The sequence below is a fragment of the Callithrix jacchus genome, chromosome 3 (genome assembly GCF_049354715.1).
Source record: "Callithrix jacchus isolate 240 chromosome 3, calJac240_pri, whole genome shotgun sequence".
Classification (NCBI taxonomy): Eukaryota; Metazoa; Chordata; class Mammalia; order Primates; family Cebidae; genus Callithrix; species Callithrix jacchus.
The window spans coordinates 18,319,832-18,341,565 of NC_133504.1; the positions used below are offsets into that span (position 1 = coordinate 18,319,832).

Here is a 21,734-nt window from a genome sequence, read left to right on the forward strand (position 1 = left end):
TCTGTCACCCAGGCTGGAGTGCGGTGGTATGATCTTGGCTCACTGCAACCTCTGCCTCCCAGGTTCAAGCAGTCTCTTGCCTCAGATTCCCAAATAGCTAGAGACGTGGTTTCACCATATTGGCCCAGCTGGTCTTGAACTCCTGACCTCCCAAGGTGGGAGACCCACCTTGGCCTCCCAAAGTGCTGGGATTACAGGCGTGAGCCACTTCACCTGGCCAAAGTTGCATTATTTTTAAAGACTATACTGTAATCTATAGCATAGGTAGATAATAATTAATTCAGTCAGTCCCTTGTAGTAAGTCTTTACGGGTTTTCCATTTTTTCCATCAATAAGAACAATATTGAGATACATTGTTGTATATGTTTCATTTTACACAGCTGTGAATTTATCTTTGAGTTATGTGACTACAAATAAAATTGTTGAGCCAATACATATACACAGTTTCATCTTGAAGCATGTTTTCTAATTGTTCCACATAGAGGTTGTACCGCTTTTAACAATAGTGACTGTATTTGAGAGCCTCTACTTCTCTAAACCAACGTACTGCTAGCAAAGTTCCTGATTGTTGCAAATCTGATAAGTGAAAAATCTATCATTATAAAATTAATTTGCATTTTTATCATAATTGAAAATAAATAACTTTTGATGGATGAGTTACTTGTATTTTCATTTCTGTGAATTGTCACAATATTTTGCCTTTTAAAAATATGCCTTAATCATCGATTTGTGAGAGAACTTTATATATGAAGGGTATTAGTTGCAAATAATTTTTCCCATATTGCCTTAGACTTCTCTTTTTTCCACATAAATGTTTTTTAATGTAAATCAGTCTTTTCTTTGCTTCTAGTTTTTTTCTTTCTTAAATCACACTTAGGAGACTATCTCTAATTGTTATGTAGATTTTGTAATCATATTTTTTATGCTTAAAATGATTTATCTTCTGAGGATCTTCATACTTTTTGTATGAATTGTGGGATTTAATTATTTTTTCTTCAAAATGGGTAGCTATTCTGTACTACCACTGAGGAAACTACTGTTTCCTTCTTGATTTCAAATATTAATTTTATCTTATGTTAACTTCACAATTTTATTGGGTCTATTTAACTTTTATGCTATAGAGATCTATGTTTATTCAGGAAAATTTTACTGTGTATTTTATCTGTTTTGATTAGCCCCTTATAATTTTTTTCTCCCAAATTTTCTTATTATTCTATTTCCTTTTATGCACTGGAAGCACTTTGCTTAGCTAAAAAAAAAAATTATCATTTTTATTGAGATTGCCTTAAATTTATGAGTATAGTTAGAATCTTCTTTATAAATTTTGATTGTTTCCAAGTCTTTTTTTGTGTCCCTTAGTAGATTATAACATTTTTTGAAAGAGTTCTGCACGTTTCTTAAGTTTATTTTTAGTTTTTGTTTTGTTGCTGTAAATTGTGTTTTTCTTTTTATCTTTTGGATGGTTCTTTTTACATTTTAAAGGCTATTGTTTTCCATATATTTACAAATACACACACATACACACAAAGACACACAGACACAGACACACATACACACGCTTGTGCACATTTTTACCCAGGCAACTAACTGAATTTCTTATTGTTTATAGTCATTTTTCAGTTGATTTCACTGCATTATTTAAGTAGGTCATTTTAATTAATAGAAATGTTCCCCCCTGTTTCTAATCTTAATATTATATTTTTATCTCTTATCTAACTGCACTGCCTACTATTTTCAGAATAATATAAAATAACATTAAATAATAACTTAATGGAAAAATTCTAGCATTTTGTCATTAAGAAAATTGATAGCTTTTGAGTTGAAATATATTCACTATACAAACACGCATATTTATATTTTAGTCAGGCTCAATATAGTAGTCCTTCTTTATCCATGACTTCTCTTTCCATGGTTTCAGTTCCCTGCAGTCAACGGGGTCCAAAAATATTGCTAGAAAATTCTAGATATAAACAATACATTTTAAATGGTGTGCTGCTCTGAGTAGAATGATGAAATCTCACATCCTCCTGCTCCATTTTGCCTGGGGCATGGGTCATTCCTCTGCCCAGCATCTCCATGCTAGTTACACTGGCTGTAGTCACTTGATAGCCTTGATTATCAAATCATTACTGCTGTGCTTGTGTTCAAGTAACTCACACTTTGATTAATAATGGCCCCCAAGTGCAAGAGTGATGACTCTGGCAGCTCAAATGTGTTTCGTTTAAGTGAAAGGATGACAGTTCTTGACTTAATAAGGAAAGAATAAAAATCATATACTGAGGTGCTAAGATCTGTCCTAAGAACAAATCTACCCATGAAATTGTTCAGAAGGAAAAAGGAAATTTATGCCAGCTTTACTGTCACACGTCAAGCTGCAAAAGTTATAGTTACAGTGGATGTTAAGTGCTTAGGATGGGAAAGGCATTAAATTTGTGGGTGGAGGACAGGAAGAGGAACATGTTCCAACTGACAGCAATCAGGTTTGGCACTACCCATGGTTTCAGGCATCCATTTGGGATTTTGGAATGTATCCACCATGGATAAGGGGGAACTACTTTATTAAGTATTTTTCAAAAATAGTTTGCAAATTTTATCAAATGCTTTTATGTTATCTATAGAGATAATAATAACCTTTAAAATTTACTACTTAGGTGAATTTGTTAATACATATCCCAGTGTTGAAACATACCTGTTAAAGCTGAACTCATTTGTTGTATAGTCTTTAAATAGCTAGTCTATTGTGTAATATTTATTATTATTTTTCCCTGTGAGTATTTACAAATAAAATATACATTTACTTTCTATTTTTTTTGTGCTACCCTGGTGAAGCTTTGTTAAAAATATTGTGATAGTTTTATATTCATTTTGAAGAATTTCTTTCTTTTCTGATTTTTGAAAAAAAGTTTTTAAAAAATATTGTAGTATGTGTTCCTTAAAGGTTTAGAAAAATGAATGGGGTTTGTTGCTTTGTTATTTTGAAAAAGATAGACTGTTGATGCTTTTTCTCTTTCTTCTGTAGTCATTGGTCAGTGTGGTAGACACAATTTTCAGGTGGTTCCCCAAATTCCCAATGGATTATACATACCCTTGCATCATATTCTTCCTTTGAGTATAGGAAGGACTGTGAATATGATGTATTTCAAACCTGTGATTAGATGACATTCTATGAAGTTAGTGAAGAGATTTTGCAGATGTAATTATGGTTCTAATTTTGTTGCTGTTGAGTTAATCAAAAGGGAATTTTCCTGGATAGGTTTGACCTAAGAAGTTAGTCTTAAAATGGGACTTGACCCTTCTTCAAGGAAGAGATTTGAAGATTTTGAAATGTGAGAGAAATCCTCCTCCTGGTCTTGAAGAAGTAAGTTGCCATTCTGTGAGAGGGCCCTGGCAGGGACCACATGGCAGGGACGTGAGAGTGGCTGCCAGGAGCTGAAAGTGATCTCCAGAAGACAGTCAGCAAGACAATGAGGGCTCAGTCCCACAACCACAAAGAAATGGATTCGGCCAACAACCAAAGCCAACTTGGAAGGAGCGCTTTCTCCAGTTGAGCTTCCAGACGAGGACAGAGTTAGGTAAACATTTGATGTCCACCTTAGCAGAGAATTCTGCTAAAACGTGCTGGAGTTCTGACCCAAGGACTGTGAGGTTATTTTGTGTTGTTTGAAGCTACTAAGTTTGTGATAATTTGTTATACATCAAAAGAAAATGAATAAAGTCAGTTTAGGTGTTTTCTGTTTTCAGGTCAGTTTTGCCATTTGTATTTCCTTAGAAATCATCTGTTTCACCCATAACCTTAACTTTATTTGCATGGAGATGAGCAGAGTAATCTTATTTAAATTTTCCTGAAACTTCAATTTTTCCCCATTATTAGTTTTGGGTATTTGTGTGTGTTTTTAATGGCCACTTAACCATTTCTAATCAATTTATCTGTCTCCATATTTACCTATGTCTCTTAATAATTATTTCCTTTTGGCCACTTAAACTAAAAATAAAATCTGCTTCTCTTGTGTGCCAAACTCATCCAGGGGAAGTTCTGGCCACCAGCAACCTCATCTATTGCTATTGTTTCAAGCAAGGGATTGCTGATTCGCACTTACTGGGATGTGCCAATTACTTTGGAGAACGGATATCTGCCAACTTCAAGTGAGATTTGTAGTTGTGGTCATTTCATCTTTCCATGGCCCTGTTTTGCCATCCTTGAATGTACCTTTACCGCATATGATATCCTTCCTTATAGGTCATGGTTGGGGGTAAGATTGCAGTAGTTTTGTTAAGGATAAATTTAGTTTTTTTGTTCCTGTTTCTTATTCGCCTTTTTTGAGTGATCTCTAAGAGAAGCTCTTTTTTTCCGTCTTAAAACTTTAAATCATTAATTTTGAGTTTCTCTTAGGCACGAATAGTAAAATCCCTGTTGTTCTTGAGAAGTTCTGTAATGAGATTACACTCTAGAATATATGGTTTCTGAGCTGTAATAATTCCATAGTGTTCTGTACTCAATGATTAGTCTCTCTTATGTATGTTCATGCCTTATTGAGTAACCATTGCACTTTGAAAATAGTAAAAAATTAAATATTACATTAAATCATGGCAAGATTGTTTAAGTCTTCTCTTTAATAAAGGTCAGACAGGAAGAAGTCTTGCTCCGTCGCCCAGGCTAGAGTGCAGTGGTACGATCTCAATTCACTGCAAACTCTGCCTCCTGGGTTCAAGTGATTCTCCTGCCTCAGCCTTCCTAGTAGCTGGGATTACAGGCACCTGCCACTACTCCTGACTAATTTTTGTACTTTTAGTAGGGATGGAGGTTTCACCATATTGGCCAGGCTTGTTTAGAACTCCTGACCTTATGTTCTGCCCGGGTGGGCCTCCCAAAGTGCTGGGATTACAGCCATGTGTATTTCCTTTTAAAAGTAGTTTCAGAAAGTAGCAGTAGCCACTTTTTAACAAGATTATATAGTCTTCAGTTTTTCCAGCTAAGAGAATTTAGATAAATGGCTTTGAGGGCAAACCCAAATTTGAACCCTTGCTTTGATATGAACTAGGTAATGGTCTGTTTTATAAATATAAAGCAGATGTTTTCATTTTTTCACCTCGCATTAGTGTTGAATGGGATAAGAAATTAAACCTGATGACTTTTAAGTGCTAACCCATTACTTTTTCTTTTTAAGGGCTCAAATTATAGCTATCATCTCCATAGAAAGAATACAGTGGCCTGAATTTAGGGATATAATTCTATTAATCATAAAGGTGCACAAAATAAAAAAGATGTTGTCTATTAAAATCTCAGACATATTTCAATCCCTCTAAACCATACACATGCATCTGTGTGTGGCAGAGTTAGTCTGGTTATGCCCATCGTGTTTTCATATCCTCTTATGCTAGGAGCATTGTTTCTCACACCACACCAAAGTAGAAACAAAGATTCAAAGAAACTTCAGAGGCTTGTTTTAGGACTGATTTTTTTTTTTTTTTTTCTGCTTAAGAGAGACTACATAAGACTGGGCCTGGGGGATGAGAAAAGTAAATGCCTAAAAGTAAGTAACTAAAAATACAGCAGAGGGACCAGGCCTGGATACCAGAGTGGAGAGGAAGGGGCAAAGGAGAGGACCGCCCCTCTAAGACTGACTCCCCAGCAGATTCATCACTGAAGCACACAGGCCATTCAACAAACATGGGCACCTCTAAGCCCCCTGGGCAGAAGTCAGGGGACTGGGGCGTCTGGGTGGGGACAAGGACCAGAAGAGACAGCCTCACCCCATAACAAAACTGAGCAAGTGGGAAATTAACCTCCATGCAAAGGCAGCAATGCCCCTGCCTCCCTGCTACAGGCGCTTTCCCTGTCTCTATTATTAGACTGAAGGGTTCTAAGAGCAAGGACGGAAGCTCTGCTTAACCAATTAAATGTGTTAATCATCGCTCTGTATTTCTTCTGTAAACACCTTGAATGATGCCCATGTTACAATGAACCTGTAGGCTACACTGAATACACCTGTCATCTTTTGCTCCCCGTACTTCCAACAGTTAAGTGCTTACCTCAAAGGTGGTGCATTCCTTCCCAAAGTGTGATTACGCTAGTTTTTCATGATAACTACATAATTTAATTAAATATTATTTAAACTGATGAAATACAATTATAAAAAGAGAAAGAATTGTTGCTCATGTCAAAACTAGTTTGAAGAGTTTGGAAGGATTAAATTGTTAAACGTTTGCTGTCAAAATAGATGTGGAGGGAAGGAGCTAAGGTTTAAAAAACCAACAATTGGGTGCTATGCTCAGTACCTGGGTGATAGGATCATTCCTACCTCAAAGCTCAGCATTATACAATATACCCAGGTAACAAGCCTGCCCATGTACTCCCTGCATCTGAAATAAAAGTTGAAAAAAATAGATGTGGGCAAGATGACAACAAAAGATTGAGTAAAATAATAAAACAGACCCCCAGAAGGATTCTATTACTGCATTAAGATTGCTTTCATGTGTCTTTAGGTTCTCATTGCAACTTAAAGGATCCCAACCCAGAAATCACGGAGAATGCAGCACGAGTGTGGTTTATACACCTGTAGTTTTACTCCAATTACTGGACTCAAGTGCAAAAGAAAAACTTTCACCTCCCTTGTATAAGACTGGTAAATGGATAAATGTGCATTTATAAGTTTTATGTTAGAGAAAATTACTAATGTAATTTGTATGCTTTCCTGCTTAATTGATGTTTATATTTAAATAGTTATCTCAATTATACTTGATCCAAAGGCTTCTATGGGGCTTCCTTTGCCTTTGTCTACAGAGTTGAGCTTGCATGTTATGTGGACTCACAATGCAGGTTGCTGATTAGTATTGTTAGGGAGAATAAACAAACTTCTCAGGAAGAGAACTAAGTCTGACTAGTTAGTTAAAATCCCTGCCATAAATAGGAACAAAAATGGAAGTGTGAGTCTCCATATTCTTTTAGAAAGGAGAGGAAAACACTGTTTAAGATAGTGTGCAGTGTAGATTGAAGCAGATAGGTGAGCAGCCAATTGAGGGAAAGTTTCATGGTTTATGATTCAATATGTTAATTTTATTTGTATTGTAATTAGGGATAAATGTGAACTTTTAGGGGGGAAAATAAAGCAACTCAGATAATGAATAGAATGTTGGATAGATTAAAAGAGGAGAAAGATTAGACAAGGTAAGGCTATTGAAAAGGCTAAGGGATATGTCTTGAATTATTACTGTGAATGTGGAATAAAATATATTCCAAACAATAGTGACCATGAGGAATTGTAGTGAATTAATTTTCCAGGCTGCTACAGGAGAGTCAGCTCCTTTAGAGAGATAAACTTCTCACATTTATCTTTTAATCTCAGGAGCTTAGCCCAGGGTTGGCACATTGTAATCAATAAGTAGATGTCTGTTGAATGAATTCATGACTGTTAAGGACTGAATAACTGAGAGGTAAGTTAACATTTCCTTAAATGTCTGAGTCTTAAGCTTACCACATAGATAGGGTAACAAAAGACAACATAGGTGGTTACCTAGTTTTTTATAATTGATTAGAATGGTTTTGCCATAGGCTGTAGGGCTCCTGGGTTTGTTAGAGTCATTCTAGGACAGATGGTAGTCATACTTGTCTCAGCTGGAACCTTGAATGTTTCTGCCTTGCTGAGGCTATTGGTCAAGAGCTTTCCCTGGAACTATAGATGCATCAATAACTGTCAGATCCACATGGGACCATGTTGACAAGCTCCTGGGGGTGGAAAAGGGCAGTGGAAACCAGATTCAGTGTTCTTCAACCTGGATAGGGACTTCGTATCTCCTACCAGAGGATTCTGCAGAGCAGAGTCCCTGGGCTTCCTTGTGGGTGCCTAATTAGTATTCATTGTCACTCATCACTTTTAATTTGAGAAAAGAATTTTGCAATCAAAGGACTGATCTTTTGAAAATGTTAGTATTTGAACTTTAATCCTTGGGGACTAGATGTAAAATTGCACTCCGGAAAATTCTAGACTTGTAGTGGTTTTAATATGATTTTAGTAACTTAAACTGTAGACAGTGTTTAAGATGCAGGCTGTTTCTTTTATGCCACATCATGAGGTCTGTCTCAGGCTCCTCTTTGTTTCCATGGGCAACTCCAAATTAAGTACCTGGAACAATGCCTGGCATACATTAGACACTCAATAAAAGCTGGTTGAAGGATTGACTTAATACTGTCTCTGGCCTCCATCCCCTGCAGCTGGCTAATCTAGAAACGTCTGAAAGACAGGTGGATAATTCTGAGCCATTCAGGAGTCCAGATTAATATTGAAAGAGACTGAAGACTGGGCACAGTGCAGCAGATCGTTTCTCCAGAGAGTTCATTTTCTCAACTGACTCCTGAAAATTCTACAGGGTAGACGTTTATGTTATGGCACAAAATTTACTCATCTAGTCCGATTTTTAGGAAAATAAAGGAAAGATATTCACATAGAAACAGATTTGAAGAGGACGCCTAGCCAAATACTGTTTGGGCAAAAACTTGGTCCTTCAGATAAAGCAGGTTTCTGGAAATTTTTTCATTCAGCCATGAAATTTTGTCATACACTTTAGCAAAATAATTCTTTTTTTCAAGAGTAAACAGAAAACAAAGATGCATGATAATGACCATTTGCAAAAGTCTTTTGAATTAGAAGACTTAACTTCTGGATGTAATTTCTATATTATGGCTTAAAATCAATAGGAAACTCTCAGTTAGCCGGACTTGTTTCCCAGACCTCAAATGCTGACCGGGTTATATTTTACAGTGCTTTCCACTGTAAAATTAATCAATTTATGAAAAATGTTCCAAAATGCAGACGTTTGGTTTTTGTCTTCTATTTTTATTACCATTTAACCGAGCTATTTGTCTACAACTGTTTTGATTCCTTTCACACAGAGAAAATTCTTGTTTCGCTGTAAATTCTACCAAAGCCCATTTAACTTTGTCCCCTTCATGTTACAAATACTAACAGGGAGGGACAGGAACCCCCAAGGTCAGCAGACAACAGTGAGAAGAATGAAGGACTATGTCTGAAACGGGACCCTGTTAAGACAGAGCTGTCACCAAAGAATCTATCATTCCAACCAAACAACCTGGGGCAATTTAGTCCTGAACTTCCAGTACTGTTGCCATGGTTTCTAGACAAAGAGGATAGGGCTGCATTCCAATTATATCCTTCAGAATGACAGATAACTGAAAAATAGGAAACGAGGCAATAAAATCTCAGGTCACTCAGAAGAGATGTGATAGATCTAAGTGACAGAGAAGTGAGAAATGCAAGTTTATGGTTGCCTAAAAAACACCTTTGTGGTTTAGAATGCAAATTAGATATTTTGAAAACCGTCCAGATTTTCAATAGCAAATTTATCCAGTAACCAGTTTATTATTCAAAGCCAGCTTAATAGGAATATTCTGAATAACACTTTAAGCTTAAAGAACTCACGAATTAAGAAAATTTAAGAAAAAAACCTCTTGAATGGTGAAAACTAAAAAATATCTCTTGAAGTTCGGTGATACTGCAAATAAAGCAATGCCATTTTTTCTTTCATGCTTTGAGAATTGTTTAATGCTCTTCTTTTTCTTTTAAGGATGAAATATAATATTCTGTTCTTCCAGTTCAAGGTATAATTCAAGGTATAACTACAAACTTTGCACCCAGCTCATATTTAAACAATATCTGATAATCAGTAGTAGTTTTTCAGGATTAGCAGAAAATTTGTCGCTGTATTAATACACTTTAGTGAAGAGACTAGTTTCTGTTTGAGGAGAGAAACCATCAGATAGGTATTAGAAGGTTAATAGTGAACTTGAGAATGGTGTTGGGAGTTATAATTTGGGTGCCAGAAAATTTCATGTTTCTGCATTCTCTGCAATCAAACAGAAACAGAACATTTTAATCCCTAAGTGACATTGGGCAATTTGCTTGATTTTTACAACTTGAAAAATTAATCTAATAATCTTAAAAGTTTTAAATCTCAGTTTCTTTATCTGTAAAATGGAATGAGAATATCCACCTTTTAGAGTTATGATTTTAAACTAGATAATGCACACAAAGCACTCAGCTCAGCATTTGGTGAATACTACTGTCAGAGGCGTTTTAGCCAGAACAACTCCATCTTGAATAGGGGCTGGGTAAATAAGGCTGAGACCTACTGGGCTGCATTCCTAGGAGTTTAAGGTATCCTTAGTCACAAAATAATATAGGATGTCTGCACAAGATACAGGTCATAAAGACCTTGCTGATAAAACAAGTCGTAGTAAAGAAGCCAGCAAAACCCACCAAAATCAAGATGGCAACGAAAATGACCTCTGGGCATCCTCACGGCTACACTCCCACAAACGCCATGACAGTTTACAAATGCCATGCCAATGTTAGGAAGTTACCCTATATGGTCTAAAAAGGGGAGGCATGAATAATCCACCCCTTGTTTAGCATACGATCAAGAAATAACCATAAAAATGGGCAACCAGCAAACTGCTCTGCCTATGGAATAGCCGTTCTTTTATTCCTTTACTTTCTTAATAAACTTACTTTCACTCAATGGGTTGGCCTTGAATTTTTTCTTGAGCAAGATCCAAGAACCTTCTCTTGGGGTATGGACTGCGACTGCTTTCTGGTAATACTATTAAGTAAAGGTAGTAGATGCTATAGCCATATTACTGGAACTGTTCGTATTACCTCCTGCCATGCACACTGTAACAAAGCATACAACTATTGCTATAACAGAAGAACCCAAAAGACATGAGCAAATTCAAAGATTTTTAAAAATGCATCTACAAAAAGGTCTTAAAAGTGCCTTAGATGTGAAATTAGATGTGCTTGAGTGGTAGGAAAAACCAGCATTAATTTAATAGATGGTATTTCAGGGATTACTGCCGCCATAGTGAGAGGGAAATTTCTAGATGTTCTGAAGCCTACAATCATGCCTCCTGAGTTTCTCTTTGGTGATACTTATTATATGACATTTTAAGACAACATAACATTTCTTTAACACATTGAATATAGCTGTTACAGTTTCATAAAATCAGTTTTATCATTTGCTTTTATCCATACATTTTAAAAGTTAGCTATATTGTTACATTTGATTCACTATATTCAGAATGCATTTTTTCCTCAGCAATAAAATTAAATATAAAATCAAAGCTGCTTTGATTTTATAATAGAAGTAATTAGCAAAAGCTGATTTACTTAGTAAGAGATTTCTGTATGAGAAATATTCCAAGAATCCACTACATGTTTAATAAATAATGACTATAAGGAAGGAAAAGAGAAAAAATTTTCTTTTACTTTATGAAACCACTTTGAAAAAATACCTATGTTGGCAATTTGCATTGCTCTTGATTTTCCTTTGGTTACCTTTTTATATGTTATTGAGATTATTTTTATTCATAAACTCTGAAATTTGGTATTTTATCATAAATATATACGTGTGTGTATATATGTAATAAAACATATAATTTTACTGATCAAAGCAATTAGAGAACTGGGGAATTTCAGACAAAAAAATAAAAAAGCTTGCTCACATGAGACATATGAAGAGCTGCACATTGTCATTTGTATTTTTAAGTTTCCTCTTCTGTTATTGCAATTTTGAAATAATTGCTTATGATTAAAATCTGAACTACTCTTTCTAGAAAAACTACAAAGATCAAAAGCTTGAATAATTTGATTTCTTTTATTTTAATTTGTCTTAATTCTTCTACTTATATGTTTTAAGTGCTTCAGAAGGTACGCACTTGTTAGTGGAGCAGTAGATCTATTAAAATACCAAGTTTCCTCCCTGCAAATAAAAGGTTGAGTTATTTCTTTTTGCATATGCTATGGCTATATCTCATGGAAAAATTACAAGGAAGTAGTTTTTCTCATCCAAAAGCTCACTTGGGAGGAGCGACATCACCAAAATGGCAAAATAGCAGGCTACCTGCTCACTTCCCCGCACAAAAACAAACATTCTGCATGCATCCACAGTCAAAAGTCTCTCTGAAGGAGCCTCAACATTCAGGTAGGAGTTTGTGAAATCCCAGTGGAGCCCAAGACCTAGGAGTGTTGCTTTGAGAGTGTGGATCAACACCACGGTACCTGTTTTGTCCCATCAAGCTTGCTTCCAAGTTCGAGCATAGAAACAGACCCGTCCCCCAAGAAACTTGGTTATAGCCCCATTTTCCTTTGAGCCTACAGTCAAAATCATCTGCCAAGGGGTTTGGAAGGATGCTTGCACATCAGTGTACTGGCGGAAAGGCTTATCTGCCTATTGACATTAGTTTAGGCAGTGAACCCGAAAGTTGCCATGTTGTTGCTCTAGCCTTAGCTGAAGTCCTAGCTCAGAGCAGCTCTCACAAGGACACAGAGGGACAACTGCCCACACCTTGCAGCCTGAGAGTCTGAGCCTCCCCTAAAAGGCTTTCCAGTCTCTGTCCCACAGCAGGTCTCTAGGGGACCTACTCCCAGCTCTGAACCCTCTGGTGCAATCAGGGAACTATTCTCTGTGGAGAGATTTGCTGAAAGACACACATTCCTCTTAGCCAATGAGACCAGGCTTTTCAGCCTCTACCCACAGCAGATCCCCAAGGGGGCTCAGTCTCAGCTTTCACCCCTCCCACTGCAGTTGGGGAACTATCCTGTATGTGCTGAGACCTGCTGGGAGATGTTTGCCTTTCTGAACCAAGGAGATGGTTCTAGCCTGTGTCACACAGAAGATCCCAAAAAGGCCTAGTCTCAGTTCTAGTCCCTCTTGCTGCAGTTGGGGAATTATCCCATCTGCACGGGGACCTCCTGGGAAAGGTGGGCCCATCTGAGCCGATGCGACAGGCCTCTGTCCCACAGCAGATCTCTAAGAGGCCCGGTATCAACTCCCACCTCTCCTGCTGCGATCAGGAAACTGTCCTATCTGTGCAAGAACTTCCTGGGTTACGTGCACCCTCTGAGCTAAGACTGGGGTTTCCAGTATCTATTCCACACCAAATTGCAAGAGTGCCTAGTGTCATCTTTGACTTCTCATGCTGCAGTCAGGGAACTATCTTATCTGTGCAGAGACCTGCTAGCAGACAAGCACCAGTTTGAGCCAATGTGACAGGCATGCTAGCTTCCTGCCCATAGCAGATCCTGAGGGGGCCTAGTCTCAATCGTAGCTCTCCTTGTTGCAATTGAGGATCCACCCTGCCTGTGCAGAGATCTGCTGTGACACATGGTTGTCTGGGCCACTGGGACAGTCTTCTAGGCTTGAGCCCCTGTCCAGAGTTTCCACATAGCCCAAGCATTTTCTCTGGGCACTGAAATGGCTGCAGTGATTATAGCTGGGCTCAGGAAACACAATGGTCAGTCTGCTTAGAATCTCGGAAAGGCCCTTTTGGAAGAACAGGCACAAACAAAACTGGGCAAACAAGACCAAAATAAATAACAAATCCTTCAGTGTGCAGACATTGCTCCACATCTGCAAGCGACAAGGACATGAAAGGATATATGACATGACCAGAGTAAGGTACTAGAGATCAACCCTAATGTGAGGGAGATCTGTGACTTCTCATACAAATAATTCCAAATAGCTGTCTTAAGGAAGTCAATGAACCTCAAGGAAACACAGATAATCAATCCAAAAATTCGTAAGATAAATTTAACAGAGAGATTGAAATAATAAAAATCACACAGAAATTCTGGGACTGAAAAATACAATGAATAAAATGCAAAATGCAATAAAAAGCATCAATAGTAGAATTGAGCCAACAAAAGGATCAGTGAGCCTGAAGATGGACTATTTGAAAATATACAGAAAGAAGAGAAAAAAGAAAAGGAATGAAAAGAAATGAAGAAAAGTTATGGGATCTCTGGGACAACATCAAAATAGCAAATATTCAGGTTACTGGAGTTAAAGAGGGAACTGACATGGACAAATAAGTATAAAGTTCATTTAAAGAAATAATAATGGAGAGCTTTCCACACCTGGAGAAAGATATAAATGTCCAGGCACAAAAAAGTGAAAGGTCTCCAATTTTATTCAACCCAAACAAGAATACCCTAAAACATACTATAGTCAAACTCACAAGGTCAAAGACAAAGAAAATTTCTGAAAGCAGTGAGAGAAAAGAAGGACATCCATTTAAGGGAGTTCTAATAGACTGACAGCAGGCTTCTCAGTGGAAACCTTACAGGCCTGGAGGTAGTGGAACCATGTACTCCGAGTGCCAAAATGAAAACAAAACAAAAGCAAGAATAGGAAAGACTTTTCCAGACCAACAAAAGCCAAGGCAATTTATAGCTCTCAGGCCTGTCCTATAAGGAATGCTAAAAGGAGTCCATAACACCAAAGGAAAATGACACTAATGTGATTATTATACTAATATTTTAACCATGGTGTGGAAACTGAATCTATTCAGTAAGAAAACTGAAAGAAAGCCATTGAAATAATAAGGACAACAAGATATAGGCAGTATAAAAAGGTCAACTGTGACATTAATGTGAGGGGAGAAGAGAGGCAAGGTGCATAGGTTATTTTTTTCAGTTTGTTTCTTTTTCTTTATTTGCAATCAAAGTTAAGTTGGTATTATTTTAAATAACTTGTTATAACTATAGAATGATTTTTGTAAATGTCACGGTAACCACAAAGCAAAAATCTATAATATATACACTAAAAATGAAAAGTGTGCGATATATATATATATAATAAAGTAAAAAGCAACAAATGAAAAATACTATCAGAGCAAATCACTTAACCACAAAACAGAGAGGAAAAAAGGAAGAAAGAAGAAGAAGAGTTATAAAACAACTGGAAAACAAATGACCAAATGGTAGTAGCAAATCCTTACTTACCAATAATAACATTGAATGCAAATGGACTAGATTCTCCAATTGAAAGACACAGTGACTAAATGAATTAAAGAAACAATACCTAATTATATGCTGCCTATAGGAAACTCACTTTATCTGTAAAGATACCCATATACTGAAGGTGATGGGGTAAAGATCCTTACTTACCAATAATAACATTGAATGCAAATGGACTAGATTCTCCAATTGAAAGACACAGTGACTAAATGAATTAAAAAAACCCTAATTATATGCTGCCTATAGGAAACTCACTTTATCTGTAAAGATACCCATATATTGACGGTGATGGGGTAAAGAAAAGTTATTCCATGCAAATAGAAATAATAAAAAAAAGAGAGTAGCCATACTTATGTCACACAAAAGAGACTTTAAGTAAAAAATAACTAAAAAGAGACAAGATGAGATTATTATATAACGATAAAGAGATCAATTCAGCAAGAGGATATAACAATTGTAAATATATGTGCACCCAAAACCAATAACATCCAGACATGTAAATCAAATATTAATGGATCTTAAAAGAGAGACAGCATGCAATGCAGTAGTACTAGGATACATCAACATCCCATTTTCAGCAATGGGCAGATCATTTAGGCAGAAAATTAACAAAGAGACATCATAATTGAACTATATACCAGAACAAATGGACCTGACAGACATTCACAGAACATTTCATCCAGTTAATATGTAATACAGATTCTTTTCATCAGCACATGTAACATTCTCCAGGATAGACTATATGTTAGGCCACAAAACAAGTCTCAACAAATTAAAAAATGTTGAAATCATGTCTGACCATAGTGGAATAAAGCCAGAGACCAATAAAAAGCGAAACTTTGTAAACTATGCCAGTACATGGAAACAATATGCCCTGAATGATGAATGGGTCAATGAAGAACTTAAGAAGGAAATTGATATATTTCTTGAAACAAAATATGGAAACACAACACAACACACCAGAATGTACAGGATACAGCAAAAGCAGTACTAAGAGGGAAGTTTATAGCAATAAATGCCTACATAAAAATAGAAAACCTTTGAATACTTCCAACAAAAGACTTAACGATACACCTCAAGAAAAGCAAGAACAAACCAATCCCCAAATTAGCAAAATAAAAGAAATAATAAAGATCAGAACATAAATACGTGAAACTGAGACAACATAACAGTGATTGAACTAAGATGGTTAATTAGACATAGTTGATATATCTCTCCCACTGAGAGGAACCAAAATATTGAGTAAAGCATCACATTTTGAATAGAGCTGAGAGAAAATAATGAAAACTGATAGGTGACACAGACACCGTGTTTGAAAAGTGAAGAAGCTGGGAAGCCTGCATGGAGTTGGCGAATATGAGGCCCAGCTCCCAAACCCGAGTAGGTCCTAAGGAAGGGGTGAGTGAAGGAGCTCTGGGTCTCCACATTCCCACTGTGGACATCTGGGATCCTAGATACGTGAGATCCTATGACCTCCAGAGATATTTGAATTGGCAAAGGGAACTCCCTGGAGATACGGCAGAGGAAGAGCTCAAAGCTGCATGGATCCCAGAAGGTTTGCAGTGCACACTGTAGCTGCAACAAAATGTGACCATACGTGCCCATCCCCCAAGGCTTTCCGTCTTGTTGTGAGTGACTACAGCTCCTGCTTTTTGCCACTATGGGAGAGCAGGACTTGGCTATCTCCTCTGTGAGACTGGGGTGCATCTGATCTATGTGCCCCCTTGTCTACCAGATCTCCCCAAGACTGCCTGCCTGGTCACTTCCTCAGGAAGGTGCCCACAGCACAGATTCCATTGTCCTGCCTCAGTGTTTTGCTGGTTGCCTGGGAGTAGTTTGGCTCCTTTAGCACAGCCAGCGCTGGACTCTGAGGGGCCAGCAGACAAAACTGTAGGCCCAGTCCCAAAGCCCTCCCCAAATTCAGCCACACTGTCCAGGGCTTTGGAGCTGAGATATGGGCTTGAGTTTGAGGATGTGAGGACCCCCACTCTCAGAACACTTAGAAGAGTGAGGCAGAGGTTTGTGTGCTGGTGTGGGAGCTGGGTGTCCCTCTCTCGACAAGACTGGTTTGGGAAGGGTCTATAGCCAGTAGCAGCTTTTTCCTCGGGGATCCCCCAGCCTGGAACACCTGGAACAGCCCAGCAATCTTAGCACAGAAGGTTTGGGACAAGCCTAAATGATCAGGCCCACTCCTGAGGCAGATGCTGCAGAAAGACTTACTGGGTTGGGCAAGTGTGAGCTGTGTTGGCCCCACAACTGTGTGCTGGACTAAGAGCAGCAGGCTGTGGATGCCACATGTGCATCACTGTCCTGCCTGGGCATCCTCTGCCCTTGACCCACTGCATTACCAGACCACCTTCAAACACACACCACAACCTGCTCAGACTCTGCCAAGCTCAGAGAATCAGCAGGTCCCTAAAAAATTGTGGATTTCCTGGTAACATAAACCTTGCCTTGGGCTGCTCCTGAGGGAGGAGGGAAAACACTTTGCCAACGTTCCACTTGGGGCTAAGAAATCATGGATGCAACACCAGTAATTGAAAAGGGCTCTACCAAGACCTAGAAATGGAATTGGTGAGGGAGTCATCTCTTGTTCCCATTTCCCATCCAGATCACTTAAGAGTAAGGGCATATGGCATATGCAGCAGTAACCAAAAAAAGATGTAAGTGCACATGCAACAGAAAAAGGGAAGGAAGAAGGAAGGAAGGAAGGAAGGAAGGAAGGAAGGAAGGAAGGAAGGAAGGAAGGAAGGAAGGAAGGAAGGAAGGAAGGAAGGAAGGAAGGAAAGAAGGATTTAAAATATTATGAACAAAGCCAACAAGAGTAAGCTCCAAGAGAAGCTTGGCCAAGAGCCTATCTGCCGGCTCTTGCTCTTATGCGCCACCTACTGGATTGCAGCCTGAATTATACCTAAGGAACCCATGCAGAGCCCTGGCCATTTGAAAGACTCAGAAATGAAGGCTGTTATACACAACATACACTAGAGTCAAACACTCGAGGGAAAAATGATGTGTAGAAACAAAAAGCCTCATCCATAGTAGAGCAATTTTAAAAAGAAAAAGAAATTCCAGCCTCCTCATATGAGAAGGACTCTGACAATTCAAAAAGTCAGAGCATTTCTTTACATCCAAAGGTTTGCACTAGATCCCCAGCAATGGATCTTAACCATATTGAAATGTCTAAAATAACAGATATAGAATTCAGAGCCTGGATGGCAAGGAAGCTCAATGATAGAATCTGGAATTTGGATGGCAAGCAAGCTCAATGAAATTCAAGAGAAAATTGAAAGCCAACGCATGGAAGCCAGAAAAGCAACTTAAGACTTGAACAATGACATGGCCATATTAACAAAGAACCAAACTGAACTTCTGTAATTGAAAAATTCACTACGAAAATTTCAAAATACTGTTTGAAGTCTTAACAAAAGACTAGGCCAAGCTGAGGAATCAATGTAAAAGCCCAAAGACCCAGTCAGACAAAAACAAGAAAATTAAAAATATGAACAAAACCAACAATAAGATGGGATTATATAAAGAGACAAAATCTATTGACTCATTGGCATTCCTGAGAGAGAAGAAGAATAAAGAATTTGGAAGACATATTTGAGAATATAAAAATATAAAAAAAAAACTATTTTTTCCAATCTTGCTAGAGAGGTTGAAATGCAAATTTGAGAAACTCAGAGAACTCCTGCAAGATACTATACAAGATTACCATTCCCAAGACCTACAGGCAACATACTTTCCAGGGTCAATACAAAAGAAATAAATCTTAAAGGCAGCTAGAGTAAAGGGTTATGCCACTTATGAGGGAACCTCATCAGGCTAAGAGCAGAAACTTTATAAATCAGAAGAGACTGGGGGCATATTTTTAGTGTTCATAAAAACATTTCCAACTAAGAATATTATAGCCCCTCAAGCTAAGTTTCATAAGTGAAGGAGAAATAAAATCTTTTTCAGACAGGCAATTAAGTGGTAACTAAGGGAATTTTTTACCATTAGAACAGCCTTACAGGAGATGTCAAAGGGAGCTCTAAATACAAGGAAAAGAAAAACTGATACCTGCTACCACAAAAACATATGCAAGTACATAACCTATAGACCCTATAAAGCAACTACACAATTAGCACTATGAAGCAACAAGCCATTGACACCATGACAAAATCAAAACCTCACATATTAGTCTAAATGCCCCACTTAAAAGGCACAGAGTGGAAAGCTGGATTTAAAAAAAAGACCCAACCTTTTGCTGTCTTCAAGAGATCAATCTACCATGAAATGTCACTCACAGGCTCAAAGGAAAAGGATGGAGAAAGATCTATTATGCAAATGGTAAACAAAAAGAGCAGGAGTCACTGTCCTTATATCTTATATAAAACAGACTTTAAACAAAAAAAGTAAAAACAGACAAATAAGGTTATTATGTAATGACAAATGGTTGAATTCAACAAGACTTAAATATTATAAATGTATATGGACCCAACATTGAAGCACCCAGATCATAAAACAGGTACTTCTAGATCTATGAAAAGACCTAGACAGCCACAGAATAATACAGACTATTCAAAACTCCACTGACAGTGTTAGGCAGGTCATTGAAGCAGAAAACTAACAGATAAATTCTGGACTTAAATCCAACACTTGGCTAATTGGACCAATAGACATCTACAGAACACTGCACCTAACAGCCACAGAATATCCATCCTTCTCATTGGCATATGGAGCATACACTAACCTCAACCACATGCTTAGCCATGAAGCAAGCCTCAATAAATTCAAAAAGAAATCAAATTCATACTGAACATATTCTCAGACCACAGTGGAATAAAAGTTAAAATCAATATGAAGAGTATCTCTCAAAACCACACAATCACATGGAAACTAAACAACTTGCTCCTGAATGATTTTGGGGTAGACGGAAACAGAAATACAACATACCAAAATCTCTGAGATGCAGCACAAGCAATGTTAAAAGGAAAGTTTATAGCTGTAAACACCTACAACAAATTAACAATCTAACATCACACCTAGAGGAACTAGAAAAACAAGAACTGGCCAAGCACGGTGGCTCATGCCTGTAATCCCAGCACTGTGGGAGGCTGAGGTGAATGAATCACCTGAGTTCAGTAGTTCAAGACCAGCCTGGCCAACATGGTGAAACCCTGTCTCTACTAAAAATACAAAAATAATTAGCTGGACGCTGTGGTGCATGCCTGTAATCCCAGCTACTTGGAAAGCTGAGGCAGGAGAATGGCTCAAACCCAGGAGGTGGAGGTTGCAGTGAGCCAAGATCATGCCATTGTAGTCCAGCCTGGGAAACAAGAGCAAAACTCTTAAAAAAAAAAAAAAAGAAGAAACTAACCACAAAAATTAGCAGAAAACAATAAATAATGAAAGTCAGGTCAGAATTAAATGAAATTGAGACTCAAAAATCCACACAAAGGATCAATAAAATTAAAAGTTGGTTCTTTGAAAGGAAATAAAGATCTATAGATTGTTAGCTAGATTAATGAAGGAAAAAAGGAGAGAAGATTCAAGTAAGCATAGTCAGAAATGACAAAGATGGCATTACAACTGATTTCAGAGACGTACAAAAGATCTGGAGCATCCAAGATGGCCAAATAGGAACAGCTCCGGAGTGCAGTTTCCAGCAAGAGCAACGCAGAGGGTGAGTGCTCACCACATTTCCAAGCAAGTTTTCACTGCCCACTGACCAGGAGATTCCCTGTCTGAAAAGTGCCACAAGTTTTCAACACGGCTGGTGCTGTGGGTTGGCACACAGAAACTCACAGAAGTCTGGGTGGCTGTTTCAACTGGCACCTGGAACACCTGGGAGACAGAGCTGCCCATTCAACTGAAAGGGAGGGGGCTGAGACAGAGCCAGGCAATTTGGCTCGGTGGGTACCACCCCCACAAAACAAGCAATCTGAAGTGCTCTGGGTTGAGAGTTTTGCAGCAAGTGCAGCTGGACCCAGGATGGTCCAGCTCCGTGAAGGGAAGGGCATCCATCACTACTGAGGCAGTCTGCCAGTACCAAGGTAGTTCACACAGCAGCGAGGCAAAGCCTGTGGTAGCTAAGCAATGCCTCTGCTGGCAGACTGTGACAAGACTACTCTGTGCAGGGTAGGGCATATCTGAAAAAAGGCAGCAGCACTTCAGAAACTGATAAATAAAGCTGACCTTCCTAGGTCAGAGCACCTGGGAAAAGAGGCAGTTATGAGTTTCGCTGCAGCAGACTTAAAGGTATCTGCCCAGCAGCTCTGCGCAGAACAACGGAGCTCCCAGCACAGCACTTTAGCACCTATAAGGGACAGACTGTCTCCTCAAGCAGCTCCCTAACCCCTGTATACCCAAACAGACACCTTATAAAGGAGAGCTCAGGCTGACGTCTGGCAGGTACCCTTCTGGGATTAAGATAACAGAAGAAGAAAACTTCAGGCCAATATCCTGGATGAACATAGATGCAAAAATCTTCAAAAAAATACTGGCAAACTGATTGCAACAGCACATCAAAAAGCTTATCCATCATGATCAAGTAGGCTTCATCCCAGGGATGCAAGGCTAGTTCAACACACACGTCTATAAATGTAATTCACCACATAAACACAATTAAAGATAAAAAACACACAATTATCTCAATAGATGTAGAGAAGGCTTTTGACAAAATTCAATAGCCCTTTATGCTAAAGACTCTCAATAAACTAGGTATCAAAGGAACATATCTCAAAATAATAAAAGCTATTTATGACAAACCTACAGCCAACATCATAGTGAATGGGCAAAACCTGGAAGCATTCCCTTTGAAATCTGGCACTAGACAAGGATGTCCTCTCTTACCACTCCTATTCAATATAATATTGGAAGTTCTAGCCAAAACAATTAGGCAAGAAAAAAAGGGTATTCAATTAGGAAAGGAGGAAGTCA

At 38.1% G+C, this 21,734-nt stretch overlaps 1 protein-coding gene across 1 annotated transcript in view; it reads right to left on the reverse strand.

The window, feature by feature from the left end:
* The window catches only part of GALNTL6 (polypeptide N-acetylgalactosaminyltransferase like 6), a 1,268,478-nt gene that overhangs the window by 116,408 nt on the left and 1,130,336 nt on the right, over positions 1-21,734 (reverse strand). The window lies entirely within an intron of this gene.